This window comes from Anguilla anguilla, chromosome 3 (assembly GCF_013347855.1).
Source record: "Anguilla anguilla isolate fAngAng1 chromosome 3, fAngAng1.pri, whole genome shotgun sequence".
In the NCBI taxonomy this organism is placed as follows: Eukaryota; Metazoa; Chordata; class Actinopteri; order Anguilliformes; family Anguillidae; genus Anguilla; species Anguilla anguilla.
Genome location: NC_049203.1, coordinates 56,748,149 through 56,761,228, shown reverse-complemented (window position 1 = coordinate 56,761,228; position 13,080 = coordinate 56,748,149).

Here is a 13,080-nt window from a genome sequence, read left to right as displayed (position 1 = left end):
AATTGAGAGTCCATTGTTGTGTCTTGTAGTTCAGTTGTTGTGAATTGAGAGTCCACTGTTGTGTCTTCTTCAGCTGTTGTGAATTGAGAGTCCACTGTTGTGTCTTCACCAGCAGTTGTGAATTGAGAGTCCACTGTTGTGTCTTGGGTTTCAACTGTTGTGAATTGAGAGTCCATTGTTGTGTCTTGGGGTTCAACTGTTGTGAGTTGAGAGTCCACTGTTGTGTCTTCTTCAACTGTTGTGAATTGAGAGTCCATTGTTGTGTCTTGGGGTTCAACTGTTGTGAATTGAGAGTCCATTGTTGTGTCTTGGGGTTCAACTGTTGTGAATTGAGAGTCCACTGTTGTGTCTTGGGGTTCAACTGTTGTGAATTGAGATTCCACTGTTGTGTATTCAACAGCAGTTGTAAACTGAGAGTCCATTGTTGTGTCTTCAACAGCAGTTGTGAATTGAGTGTCCATTGTTGTGTCTTGCGGTTCAACTGTTGTGAATTGAGAGTCCACTGTTGTGTCTTCCTTGGCTGTTGTGAATTGAGAGTCCATTGTTGTGTCTTGGGGTTCGACTGTTGTTAATTGAGAGTCCACTGTTGTGTATTCAACAGCAGTTGTGAATTGAGAGTCCATTGTTGTGTCTTCAGCAGCAGTTGTGAATTGAGAGTCCATTGTTGTGTCTTGGGGTTTGACCGTTGTGAATTGAGAGTCCACTGTTGTGTCTTCTTCAGCTGTTGTGAATTGAGAGTCCACTGTTGTGTCTTCACCAGCAGTTGTGAATTGAGAGTCCATTGTTGTGTCTTGGGTTTCATCTGTTGTGAATTGAGAGTCCACTGTTGTGTCTTGGGGTTCAGCTGATGTGAATTGAGATTCCACTGTTGTGTATTCAACAGCAGTTGTGAATTGAGAGCCCATTGTTGTGTCTTGGGGTTCAAATGTTGTGAATTGAGAGTCCACTGTTGTGTCTTGGGGTTCAACTGTTGAGAATTGAGAGTCCACTGTTGTGTATTCAACAGCAGTTGTGAATTGTGAGTCCATTGTTGTGTCTTCAACAGTAGTTGTGAATTGAGAGTCCATTGTTGTGTCTTGGGGTTCAACCGTTGAGAATTGAGAATCCACTGTTGTGTCTTCTTTGGCTGTTGTGAATTGAGAGTCCATTGTTGTGTCTTGGGGTTCAACTGTTGTGAATTGAGAGTCCACTGTTGTGTCTTCTTCGGCTGTTGTGAATTGAGAGTCCATTGTTGTGTCTTGGGGTTCAGCTGTTGTGAATTGAGAGTCCACTGTTGTGCCTTTTTCTGCAGTTGTGAATTGAGAGTCCATTGTTGTGTCTTCAACAGCAGTTGTGAATTGAGGGTCCATTGTTGTGTCTTGGGGTTCGACTGTTGTGAATTGAGAGCCTACTGTTGTGTCTTCTTCTGCTGTTGTGAATTGAGAGTCACTCTCAGTTGTTGTGAATTGAGAGTCCACTGTTGTGTCTTCAACAGCAGTTGTGAATTGAGAGTCCATTGTTGTGTCTTGTGGTTCAGTTGTGAAGTGAGAGTCCACTGTTGTGTCTTCAACAGCTGTTGTAAATTGAGAGTCCATTGTTGTGTCTTCAACAGCAGTCGTGAATTGAGAGTCCATTGTTGTATCTTCTTCAGCTGTTGTGAATTGAGAGTCCAGTGTTGTGTCTTCTTCGGCTGTTGTGAATTGAGAGTCCATTGTTGTGTCTTGGGGTTCAGCTGTTGTGAATTGAGAGTCCACTGTTGTGTCTTCTTCAGCAGTTGTGATTTGAGAGTCCATTGTTGTGTCTTCAACAGCAGTTGTGAATTGAGAGTCTATTGTTGTGTCTTGGGGTTCGACTGTTGTGAATTGAGAGCCCATTGTTGTGTCTTGGGGTTCAAATGTTGTGAATTGAGAGTCGACTGTTGTGTCTTCAACTGTTGTGAATTGAGAGCCCATTGTTGTGTCTTGTGGTTCAACTGTTGTGAATTGAGAGTCCACTGTTGTATCTTGGGGTTCAACTGTTGTGAATTGAGAGTCCACTGTTGTGTATTCAACAGCAGTTGTGAATTGGGAGTCCATTGTTGTGTCTTCAACAGCAGTTGTGAATTGAGAGTCCATTGTTGTGTCTTCAACAGCAGTTGTGAATTGAGAGTCCATTGTTGTGTCTTGGGGTTCAACTGTTGTGAATTGAGAGTCCACTGTTGTGTCTTCTTCGGCTGTTGTGAATTGAGAGTACATTGTTGTGTCTTGGGGTTCAACTGTTGTGAATTGAGAGTCCACTGTTGTGTCTTCTTCGGCTGTTGTGAATTGAGAGTCCATTGTTGTGTCTTGGGGTTCAGCTGTTGTGAATTGGGAGTCCATTGTCGTGTCTTCAACAGCAGTTGTGAATTGAGAGTCCATTGTTGTGTCTTTTTCGACTGTTGTGAATTGAGAGTCCATTGTTGTGTCTTGGGGTTCAACTGTTGTGAATTGAGAGTCCACTGTTGTGTCTTCTTCGGCTGTTGTGAATTGAGAGTCCATTGTTGTGTCTTGGGGTTCAGCTGTTGTGAATTGAGAGTCCACTGTTGTGCCTTCTTCTGCAGTTGTGAATTGAGAGTCTATTGTTGTGTCTTCAACAGCAGTTGTGAATTGAGGGTCCATTGTTGTGTCTTCTTCTGCTGTTGTGAATTGAGAGTCACTCTCAGTTGTTGTGAATTGAGAGTCCACTGTTGTGTCTTCAACAGTTGTTGTAATTTGAGAGTCCATTGTTGTGTCTTCAACAGAAGTTGTGAATTGAGAGTCCATTGTTGTGACTTGTGGTTCAGTTGTTGTAAATTGAGAGTCCATTGTTGTGTCTTCAACAGCAGTCGTGAATTGAGAGTCCATTGTTGTATCTTTTTCGGCTGTTGTGAATTGAGAGTCCATTGTTGTGTCTTCAACAGCAGTTGTGAATTGAGTGTCCATTGTTGTGTCTTGTGGTTCAACTGTTGTGAATTGAGAGTCCACTGTTGTGTCTTCTTCGGCTGTTGTGAATTGAGAGTCCATTGTTGTGTCTTGGGGTTCAACTGTTGTGAATTGAGAGTCCACCGTTGTGTCTTCTTCGATTGTTGTGAATTGAGAGTCCATTGTTGTGTCTTGGGGTTCAGCTGTTGTGAATTGAGAGTCCACTGTTGTGCCTTCTTCTGCAGTTGTGAATTGAGAGTCCATTGTTGTGTCTTCAACAGCAGTTGTGAATTGAGGGTCCATTGTTGTGTCTTGGGGTTCGACTGTTGTGAATTGAGAGCCCATTGTTGTGTCTTCTTCTGCTGTGGTGAATTGAGAGTCACTCTCAGTTGTTGTGAATTGAGAGTCCACTGTTGTGTCTTCAACAGCTGTTGTAATTTGAGAGTCCATTGTTGTGTCTTGGGGTTCAGTTGTTGTGAATTGAGAGTCCACTGTTGTGTCTTCAACAGCTGTTGTAAATTGAGAGTCCATTGTTGTGTCTTGGGGTTCAGCTGTTGTGAATTGAGAGTCCATTGTTGTATCTTTTTCGGCTGTTGTGAATTGAGAGTCCATTGTTGTGTCTTCAACAGCTGTTGTAAATTGAGAGTCCATTGTTGTGTCTTGGGGTTCAGCTGTTGTGAATTGAGAGTCCATTGTTGTATCTTTTTCGGCTGTTGTGAATTGAGTGTCCATTGTTGTGTCTTGCGGTTCAACTGTTGTGAATTGAGAGTCCACTGTTGTGTCTTCTTCGGCTGTTGTGAATTGAGAGTCCATTGTTGTGTCTTGGGGTTCAGCTGTTGTGAATTGAGAGTCCACTGTTGTGTCTTCTTCAGCAGTTGTGAATTGAGAGTCTATTGTTGTGTCTTGGGGTTCAACTGTTGTGAATTGAGAGCCCATTGTTGTGTCTTGGGGATCAAATGTTGTGAATTGAGAGTTGACTGTTGTGTCTTCAACAGCAGTTGTGAATTGAGAGTCCATTGTTGTGTCTTCAACAGCAGTTGTGAATTGAGAGTCCATTGTTGTGTCTTGGGGTACAACTGTTGTGAATTGAGAGTCCACTGTTGTGTCTTCTTCAGCTGTTGTGAATTGAGAGTCCACTGTTGTGTCTTCTTCAGCTGTTGTGAATTGAGAGTCCATTGTTGTGTCTTGGGGTTCAACTGTTGTGAATTGAGAGTCCACCGTTGTGTCTTCTTCGGCTGTTGTGAATTGAGAGTCCATTGTTGTGTCTTGGGGTTCAGCTGTTGTGAATTGAGAGTCCACTGTTGTGCTTTCTTCTGCAGTTGTGAATTGAGAGTCCATTGTTGTGTCTTCAACAGCAGTTGTGAATTGAGGGTCCATTGTTGTGTCTTGGGGTTCGACTGTTGTGAATTGAGAGCCCATTGTTGTGTCTTCTTCTGCTGTTGTGAATTGAGAGTCACTCTCAGTTGTTGTGAATTGAGAGTCCACTGTTGTGTCTTCAACAGCTGTTGTAATTTGAGAGTCCATTGTTGTGTCTTCAACAGCAGTTGTGAATTGAGAGTCCATTGTTGTGTCTTCAACAGAAGTTGTGAATTGAGAGTCCATTGTTGTGTCTTCAACAGCAGTTGTGAATTGAGAGTCCATTGTTGTGTCTTGTGGTTCAGTTGTTGTAAATTGAGAGTCCACTGTTGTGTCTTCAACAGCTGTTGTAAATTGAGAGTCCATTGTTGTGTCTTGGGGTTCAGCTGTTGTGAATTGAGAGTCCACTGTTGTGCCTTCTTCTGCAGTTGTGAATTGAGAGTCCATTGTTGTGTCTTCTTCAGCAGTTGTGAATTGAGAGCCCATTGTTGTGTCTTCTTCTGCTGTTGTGAATTGAGAGTCACTCTCAGTTGTTGTGAATTGAGAGTCCACTGTTGTGCCTTCAACAGCTGTTGTAAATTGAGAGTCTATTGTTGTGTCTTCAACAACTGTTGTAAATTGAGAGTCCATTGTTGTGTCTTGGGGTTCAACTGTTGTGAAATGAGAGTCCACTGTTGTGTCTTCAACAGCAGTTGTGAAATGAGAGTCCGTTGTTGTGTCTTGGGGTTTAAATGTTGTGAATTGAGAGTCCACTGTCGTGTCTTGTGGTTCAGCTGTTGTGAATTGAGAGTCCACTGTTGTGTCTTCTTCAGCAGTTGTGAATTGAGAGTCCATTGTTGTGTCTTGGGGTTCAGCTGTTGTGAATTGAGAGTCCACTGTTGTGTCTTCTTCAGCAGTTGTGAATTGAGAGTCCATTGTTGTGTCTTCAACAGCAGTTGTGAATTGAGAGTCCATTGTTGTGTCTTGGGGTTCAACTGTTGTGAATTGAGAGTCCACTGTTGTGTCTTCAACAGCAGTTGTGAAATGAGAGTCCGTTGTTGTGTCTTGGGGTTTAAATGTTGTGAATTGAGAGTCCACTGTTGTGTCGTCAACAGCAGTTGTGAATTGAGTGTCCATTGTTGTGTCTTGCGGTTCAACTGTTGTGAAATGAGAGTCCACTGTTGTGTCTTCAACAGCAGTTGTGAAATGAGAGTCCGTTGTTGTGTCTTGGGGTTTAAATGTTGTGAATTGAGAGTCCACTGTCGTGTCTTGGGGTTCAGCTGTTGTGAATTGAGAGTCCACTGTTGTGTCTTCTTCAGCAGTTGTGAATTGAGAGTCCATTGTTGTGTCTTCAACAGCAGTTGTGAAATGAGAGTCCGTTGTTGTGTCTTGGGGTTTAAATGTTGTGAATTGAGAGTCCACTGTTGTGTCTTCAACAGCAGTTGTGAATCGAGTGTCCATTGTTGTGTCTTGCGGTTCAACTGTTGTGAAATGAGAGTCCACTGTTGTGTCTTCTTCGGCTGTTGTGAATTGAGAGTCCATTGTTGTGTCTTGGGGTTCAGCTGTTGTGAATTGAGAGTCCACTGTTGTGTCTTCTTCAGCAGTTGTGAATTGAGAGTCCATTGTTGTGTCTTGGGGCTCTACTGTTGTGAATTGAGAGCCCATTGTTGTGTCTTGGGGTTCAACTGTTGTGAATTGAGAGTCCACTGTTGTGTCTTCAACAGCAGTTGTGAAATGAGAGTCCGTTGTTGTGTCTTGGGGTTTAAATGTTGTGAATTGAGAGTCCACTGTCGTGTCTTGGGGTTCAGTTGTTGTGAATTGAGAGTCCACCGCAGTGCCTTCAACAGCAGTTGTGAATTGAGAGTCCATTGTTGTGTCTTCAACAGAAGTTGTGAATTCAGAGTCCATTGTTGTGTCTTCAAAAGCAGTTGTGAATTGAGAGTCCATTGTTGTGTCTTGGGGTTCAACTGTTGTGTGTTGAGAGTCCACTGTTGTATCTTCTTCAACTGTTGTGAATTGAGAGTCCACTGTTGTGTCTTGGGGTTCAACTGTTGTGAATTGAGAGTCCACTGTTGTGTATTCAACAGCAGTTGTGAATTGAGAGTCCATTGTTGTGCCTTCAACAGCAGTTGTGAATTGAGAGTCCATTGTTGTATCTTCGGGTTCGACTGTTGTGAATTGAGAGTCCATTGTTGTGTCTTGGGGTTCAACTGTTGTGAATTGAGAGTCCATTGTTGTGTCTTCAACAGCAGTTGTGAATTGAGAGTCCATTGTTGTATCTTGGGGTTCGACTGTTGTGAATTGAGAGTCCACTGTTGTGTCTTCTTCGGCTGTTGTGAATTGAGAGTCCATTGTTGTGTCTTGGGGTTCAACTGTTGTGAATTGAGAGTCCACTGTTGTGTCTTGGGGTTCAACTGTTGTGAATTGAGAGTCCATTGTTGTGTCTTGGGGTTCGACTGTTGTGAATTGAGAGTCCACCGTTGTGTCCTCTTCGGCTGTTGTGAATTGAGAGTCCATTGTTGTGTCTTGGGGTTCAGCTGTTGTGAATTGAGAGTCCACTGTTGTGCCTTCTTCTGCAGTTGTGAATTGAGAGTCCATTGTTGTGTCTTCAACAGCAGTTGTGAATTGAGGGTCCGTTGTTGTGTCTTGGGGTTCGACTGTTGTGAATTGAGAGCCCAATGTTGTGTCTTCTTCTGCTGTTGTGAATTGAGAGTCACTCTCAGTTGTTGTGAATTGAGAGTCAATTGTTGTGTCTTCAACAGCTGTTGTAATTTGAGAGTCCATTGTTGTGACTTCAACAGCAGTTGTGAATTGAGAGTCCATTGTTGTGTCTTGTAGTTCAGTTGTTGTGAATTGAGAGTCCACTGTTGTGTCTTCTTCAGCTGTGGTGAATTGAGAGTCCACTGTTGTGTCTTCACCAGCAGTTGTGAATTGAGAGTCCACTGTTGTGTCTTGGGTTTCAACTGTTGTGAATTGAGAGTCCATTGTTGTGTCTTGGGGTTCAACTGTTGTGAGTTGAGAGTCCACTGTTGTGTCTTCTTCAACTGTTGTGAATTGAGAGTCCATTGTTGTGTCTTGGGGTTCAACTGTTGTGAATTGAGAGTCCATTGTTGTGTCTTGGGGTTCAACTGTTGTGAATTGAGAGTCCACTGTTGTGTCTTGGGGTTCAACTGTTGTGAATTGAGATTCCACTGTTGTGTATTCAACAGCAGTTGTAAACTGAGAGTCCATTGTTGTGTCTTCAACAGCAGTTGTGAATTGAGTGTCCATTGTTGTGTCTTGCGGTTCAACTGTTGTGAATTGAGAGTCCACTGTTGTGTCTTCCTTGGCTGTTGTGAATTGAGAGTCCATTGTTGTGTCTTGGGGTTCGACTGTTGTTAATTGAGAGTCCACTGTTGTGTATTCAACAGCAGTTGTGAATTGAGAGTCCATTGTTGTGTCTTCAGCAGCAGTTGTGAATTGAGAGTCCATTGTTGTGTCTTGGGGTTTGACCGTTGTGAATTGAGAGCCCATTGTTGTGTCTTCTTCAGCTGTTGTGAATTGAGAGTCCACTGTTGTGTCTTCACCAGCAGTTGTGAATTGAGAGTCCATTGTTGTGTCTTGGGTTTCATCTGTTGTGAATTGAGAGTCCACTGTTGTGTCTTGGGGTTCAGCTGATGTGAATTGAGATTCCACTGTTGTGTATTCAACAGCAGTTGTGAATTGAGAGCCCATTGTTGTGTCTTGGGGTTCAAATGTTGTGAATTGAGAGTCCACTGTTGTGTCTTGGGGTTCAACTGTTGAGAATTGAGAGTCCACTGTTGTGTATTCAACAGCAGTTGTGAATTGTGAGTCCATTGTTGTGTCTTCAACAGTAGTTGTGAATTGAGAGTCCATTGTTGTGTCTTGGGGTTCAACCGTTGAGAATTGAGAATCCACTGTTGTGTCTTCTTTGGCTGTTGTGAATTGAGAGTCCATTGTTGTGTCTTGGGGTTCAACTGTTGTGAATTGAGAGTCCACTGTTGTGTCTTCTTCGGCTGTTGTGAATTGAGAGTCCATTGTTGTGTCTTGGGGTTCAGCTGTTGTGAATTGAGAGTCCACTGTTGTGCCTTTTTCTGCAGTTGTGAATTGAGAGTCCATTGTTGTGTCTTCAACAGCAGTTGTGAATTGAGGGTCCATTGTTGTGTCTTGGGGTTCGACTGTTGTGAATTGAGAGCCTACTGTTGTGTCTTCTTCTGCTGTTGTGAATTGAGAGTCACTCTCAGTTGTTGTGAATTGAGAGTCCACTGTTGTGTCTTCAACAGCAGTTGTGAATTGAGAGTCCATTGTTGTGTCTTGTGGTTCAGTTGTGAAGTGAGAGTCCACTGTTGTGTCTTCAACAGCTGTTGTAAATTGAGAGTCCATTGTTGTGTCTTCAACAGCAGTCGTGAATTGAGAGTCCATTGTTGTATCTTCTTCAGCTGTTGTGAATTGAGAGTCCAGTGTTGTGTCTTCTTCGGCTGTTGTGAATTGAGAGTCCATTGTTGTGTCTTGGGGTTCAGCTGTTGTGAATTGAGAGTCCACTGTTGTGTCTTCTTCAGCAGTTGTGATTTGAGAGTCCATTGTTGTGTCTTCTTCGGCTGTTGTGAATTGAGAGTCCATTGTTGTGTCTTGGGGTTCAGCTGTTGTGAATTGAGAGTCCACTGTTGTGTCTTCTTCAGCAGTTGTGAATTGAGAGTCTATTGTTGTGTCTTGGGGTTCAACTGTTGTGAATTGAGAGCCCATTGTTGTGTCTTGGGGATCAAATGTTGTGAATTGAGAGTTGACTGTTGTGTCTTCAACAGCAGTTGTGAATTGAGAGTCCATTGTTGTGTCTTCAACAGCAGTTGTGAATTGAGAGTCCATTGTTGTGTCTTGGGGTACAACTGTTGTGAATTGAGAGTCCACTGTTGTGTCTTCTTCGGCTGTTGTGAATTGAGAGTCCACTGTTGTGTCTTCTTCAGCTGTTGTGAATTGAGAGTCCATTGTTGTGTCTTGGGGTTCAACTGTTGTGAATTGAGAGTCCACCGTTGTGTCTTCTTCGGCTGTTGTGAATTGAGAGTCCATTGTTGTGTCTTGGGGTTCAGCTGTTGTGAATTGAGAGTCCACTGTTGTGCTTTCTTCTGCAGTTGTGAATTGAGAGTCCATTGTTGTGTCTTCAACAGCAGTTGTGAATTGAGGGTCCATTGTTGTGTCTTGGGGTTCGACTGTTGTGAATTGAGAGCCCATTGTTGTGTCTTCTTCTGCTGTTGTGAATTGAGAGTCACTCTCAGTTGTTGTGAATTGAGAGTCCACTGTTGTGTCTTCAACAGCTGTTGTAATTTGAGAGTCCATTGTTGTGTCTTCAACAGCAGTTGTGAATTGAGAGTCCATTGTTGTGTCTTCAACAGAAGTTGTGAATTGAGAGTCCATTGTTGTGTCTTCAACAGCAGTTGTGAATTGAGAGTCCATTGTTGTGTCTTGTGGTTCAGTTGTTGTAAATTGAGAGTCCACTGTTGTGTCTTCAACAGCTGTTGTAAATTGAGAGTCCATTGTTGTGTCTTGGGGTTCAGCTGTTGTGAATTGAGAGTCCACTGTTGTGCCTTCTTCTGCAGTTGTGAATTGAGAGTCCATTGTTGTGTCTTCTTCAGCAGTTGTGAATTGAGAGCCCATTGTTGTGTCTTCTTCTGCTGTTGTGAATTGAGAGTCACTCTCAGTTGTTGTGAATTGAGAGTCCACTGTTGTGCCTTCAACAGCTGTTGTAAATTGAGAGTCTATTGTTGTGTCTTCAACAACTGTTGTAAATTGAGAGTCCATTGTTGTGTCTTGGGGTTCAACTGTTGTGAAATGAGAGTCCACTGTTGTGTCTTCAACAGCAGTTGTGAAATGAGAGTCCGTTGTTGTGTCTTGGGGTTTAAATGTTGTGAATTGAGAGTCCACTGTCGTGTCTTGTGGTTCAGCTGTTGTGAATTGAGAGTCCACTGTTGTGTCTTCTTCAGCAGTTGTGAATTGAGAGTCCATTGTTGTGTCTTGGGGTTCAGCTGTTGTGAATTGAGAGTCCACTGTTGTGTCTTCTTCAGCAGTTGTGAATTGAGAGTCCATTGTTGTGTCTTCAACAGCAGTTGTGAATTGAGAGTCCATTGTTGTGTCTTGGGGCTCTACTGTTGTGAATTGAGAGTCCACTGTTGTGTCTTCAACAGCAGTTGTGAAATGAGAGTCCGTTGTTGTGTCTTGGGGTTTAAATGTTGTGAATTGAGAGTCCACTGTTGTGTCGTCAACAGCAGTTGTGAATTGAGTGTCCATTGTTGTGTCTTGCGGTTCAACTGTTGTGAAATGAGAGTCCACTGTTGTGTCTTCAACAGCAGTTGTGAAATGAGAGTCCGTTGTTGTGTCTTGGGGTTTAAATGTTGTGAATTGAGAGTCCACTGTCGTGTCTTGGGGTTCAGCTGTTGTGAATTGAGAGTCCACTGTTGTGTCTTCTTCAGCAGTTGTGAATTGAGAGTCCATTGTTGTGTCTTCAACAGCAGTTGTGAAATGAGAGTCCGTTGTTGTGTCTTGGGGTTTAAATGTTGTGAATTGAGAGTCCACTGTTGTGTCTTCAACAGCAGTTGTGAATCGAGTGTCCATTGTTGTGTCTTGCGGTTCAACTGTTGTGAAATGAGAGTCCACTGTTGTGTCTTCTTCGGCTGTTGTGAATTGAGAGTCCATTGTTGTGTCTTGGGGTTCAGCTGTTGTGAATTGAGAGTCCACTGTTGTGTCTTCTTCAGCAGTTGTGAATTGAGAGTCCATTGTTGTGTCTTGGGGCTCTACTGTTGTGAATTGAGAGCCCATTGTTGTGTCTTGGGGTTCAACTGTTGTGAATTGAGAGTCCACTGTTGTGTCTTCAACAGCAGTTGTGAAATGAGAGTCCGTTGTTGTGTCTTGGGGTTTAAATGTTGTGAATTGAGAGTCCACTGTCGTGTCTTGGGGTTCAGTTGTTGTGAATTGAGAGTCCATCGCAGTGCCTTCAACAGCAGTTGTGAATTGAGAGTCCATTGTTGTGTCTTCAACAGAAGTTGTGAATTCAGAGTCCATTGTTGTGTCTTCAAAAGCAGTTGTGAATTGAGAGTCCATTGTTGTGTCTTGGGGTTCAACTGTTGTGTGTTGAGAGTCCACTGTTGTATCTTCTTCAACTGTTGTGAATTGAGAGTCCACTGTTGTGTCTTGGGGTTCAACTGTTGTGAATTGAGAGTCCACTGTTGTGTATTCAACAGCAGTTGTGAATTGAGAGTCCATTGTTGTGCCTTCAACAGCAGTTGTGAATTGAGAGTCCATTGTTGTATCTTCGGGTTCGACTGTTGTGAATTGAGAGTCCACTGTTGTGTCTTCTTCAACTGTTGTGAATTGAGAGTCCATTGTTGTGTCTTGGGGTTCAACTGTTGTGAATTGAGAGTCCATTGTTGTGTCTTCAACAGCAGTTGTGAATTGAGAGTCCATTGTTGTATCTTGGGGTTCGACTGTTGTGAATTGAGAGTCCACTGTTGTGTCTTCTTCGGCTGTTGTGAATTGAGAGTCCATTGTTGTGTCTTGGGGTTCAACTGTTGTGAATTGAGAGTCCACTGTTGTGTCTTGGGGTTCAACTGTTGTGAATTGAGAGTCCATTGTTGTGTCTTGGGGTTCGACTGTTGTGAATTGAGAGTCCACCGTTGTGTCTTCTTCGGCTGTTGTGAATTGAGAGTCCATTGTTGTGTCTTGGGGTTCAGCTGTTGTGAATTGAGAGTCCACTGTTGTGCCTTCTTCTGCAGTTGTGAATTGAGAGTCCATTGTTGTGTCTTCAACAGCAGTTGTGAATTGAGGGTCCGTTGTTGTGTCTTGGGGTTCGACTGTTGTGAATTGAGAGCCCAATGTTGTGTCTTCTTCTGCTGTTGTGAATTGAGAGTCACTCTCAGTTGTTGTGAATTGAGAGTCAATTGTTGTGTCTTCAACAGCTGTTGTAATTTGAGAGTCCATTGTTGTGACTTCAACAGCAGTTGTGAATTGAGAGTCCATTGTTGTGTCTTGTAGTTCAGTTGTTGTGAATTGAGAGTCCACTGTTGTGTCTTCTTCAGCTGTTGTGAATTGAGAGTCCACTGTTGTGTCTTCACCAGCAGTTGTGAATTGAGAGTCCACTGTTGTGTCTTGGGTTTCAACTGTTGTGAATTGAGAGTCCATTGTTGTGTCTTGGGGTTCAACTGTTGTGAGTTGAGAGTCCACTGTTGTGTCTTCTTCAACTGTTGTGAATTGAGAGTCCATTGTTGTGTCTTGGGGTTCAACTGTTGTGAATTGAGAGTCCATTGTTGTGTCTTGGGGTTCAACTGTTGTGAATTGAGAGTCCACTGTTGTGTCTTGGGGTTCAACTGTTGTGAATTGAGATTCCACTGTTGTGTATTCAACAGCAGTTGTAAACTGAGAGTCCATTGTTGTGTCTTCAACAGCAGTTGTGAATTGAGTGTCCATTGTTGTGTCTTGCGGTTCAACTGTTGTGAATTGAGAGTCCACTGTTGTGTCTTCCTTGGCTGTTGTGAATTGAGAGTCCATTGTTGTGTCTTGGGGTTCGACTGTTGTTAATTGAGAGTCCACTGTTGTGTATTCAACAGCAGTTGTGAATTGAGAGTCCATTGTTGTGTCTTCAGCAGCAGTTGTGAATTGAGAGTCCATTGTTGTGTCTTGGGGTTTGACCGTTGTGAATTGAGAGCCCATTGTTGTGTCTTCTTCAGCTGTTGTGAATTGAGAGTCCACTGTTGTGTCTTCACCAGCAGTTGTGAATTGAGAGTCCATTGTTGTGTCTTGGGTTTCATCTGTTGTGAATTGAGAGTCCACTGTTGTGTCTTGGGGTTCAGCTGATGTGAATTGA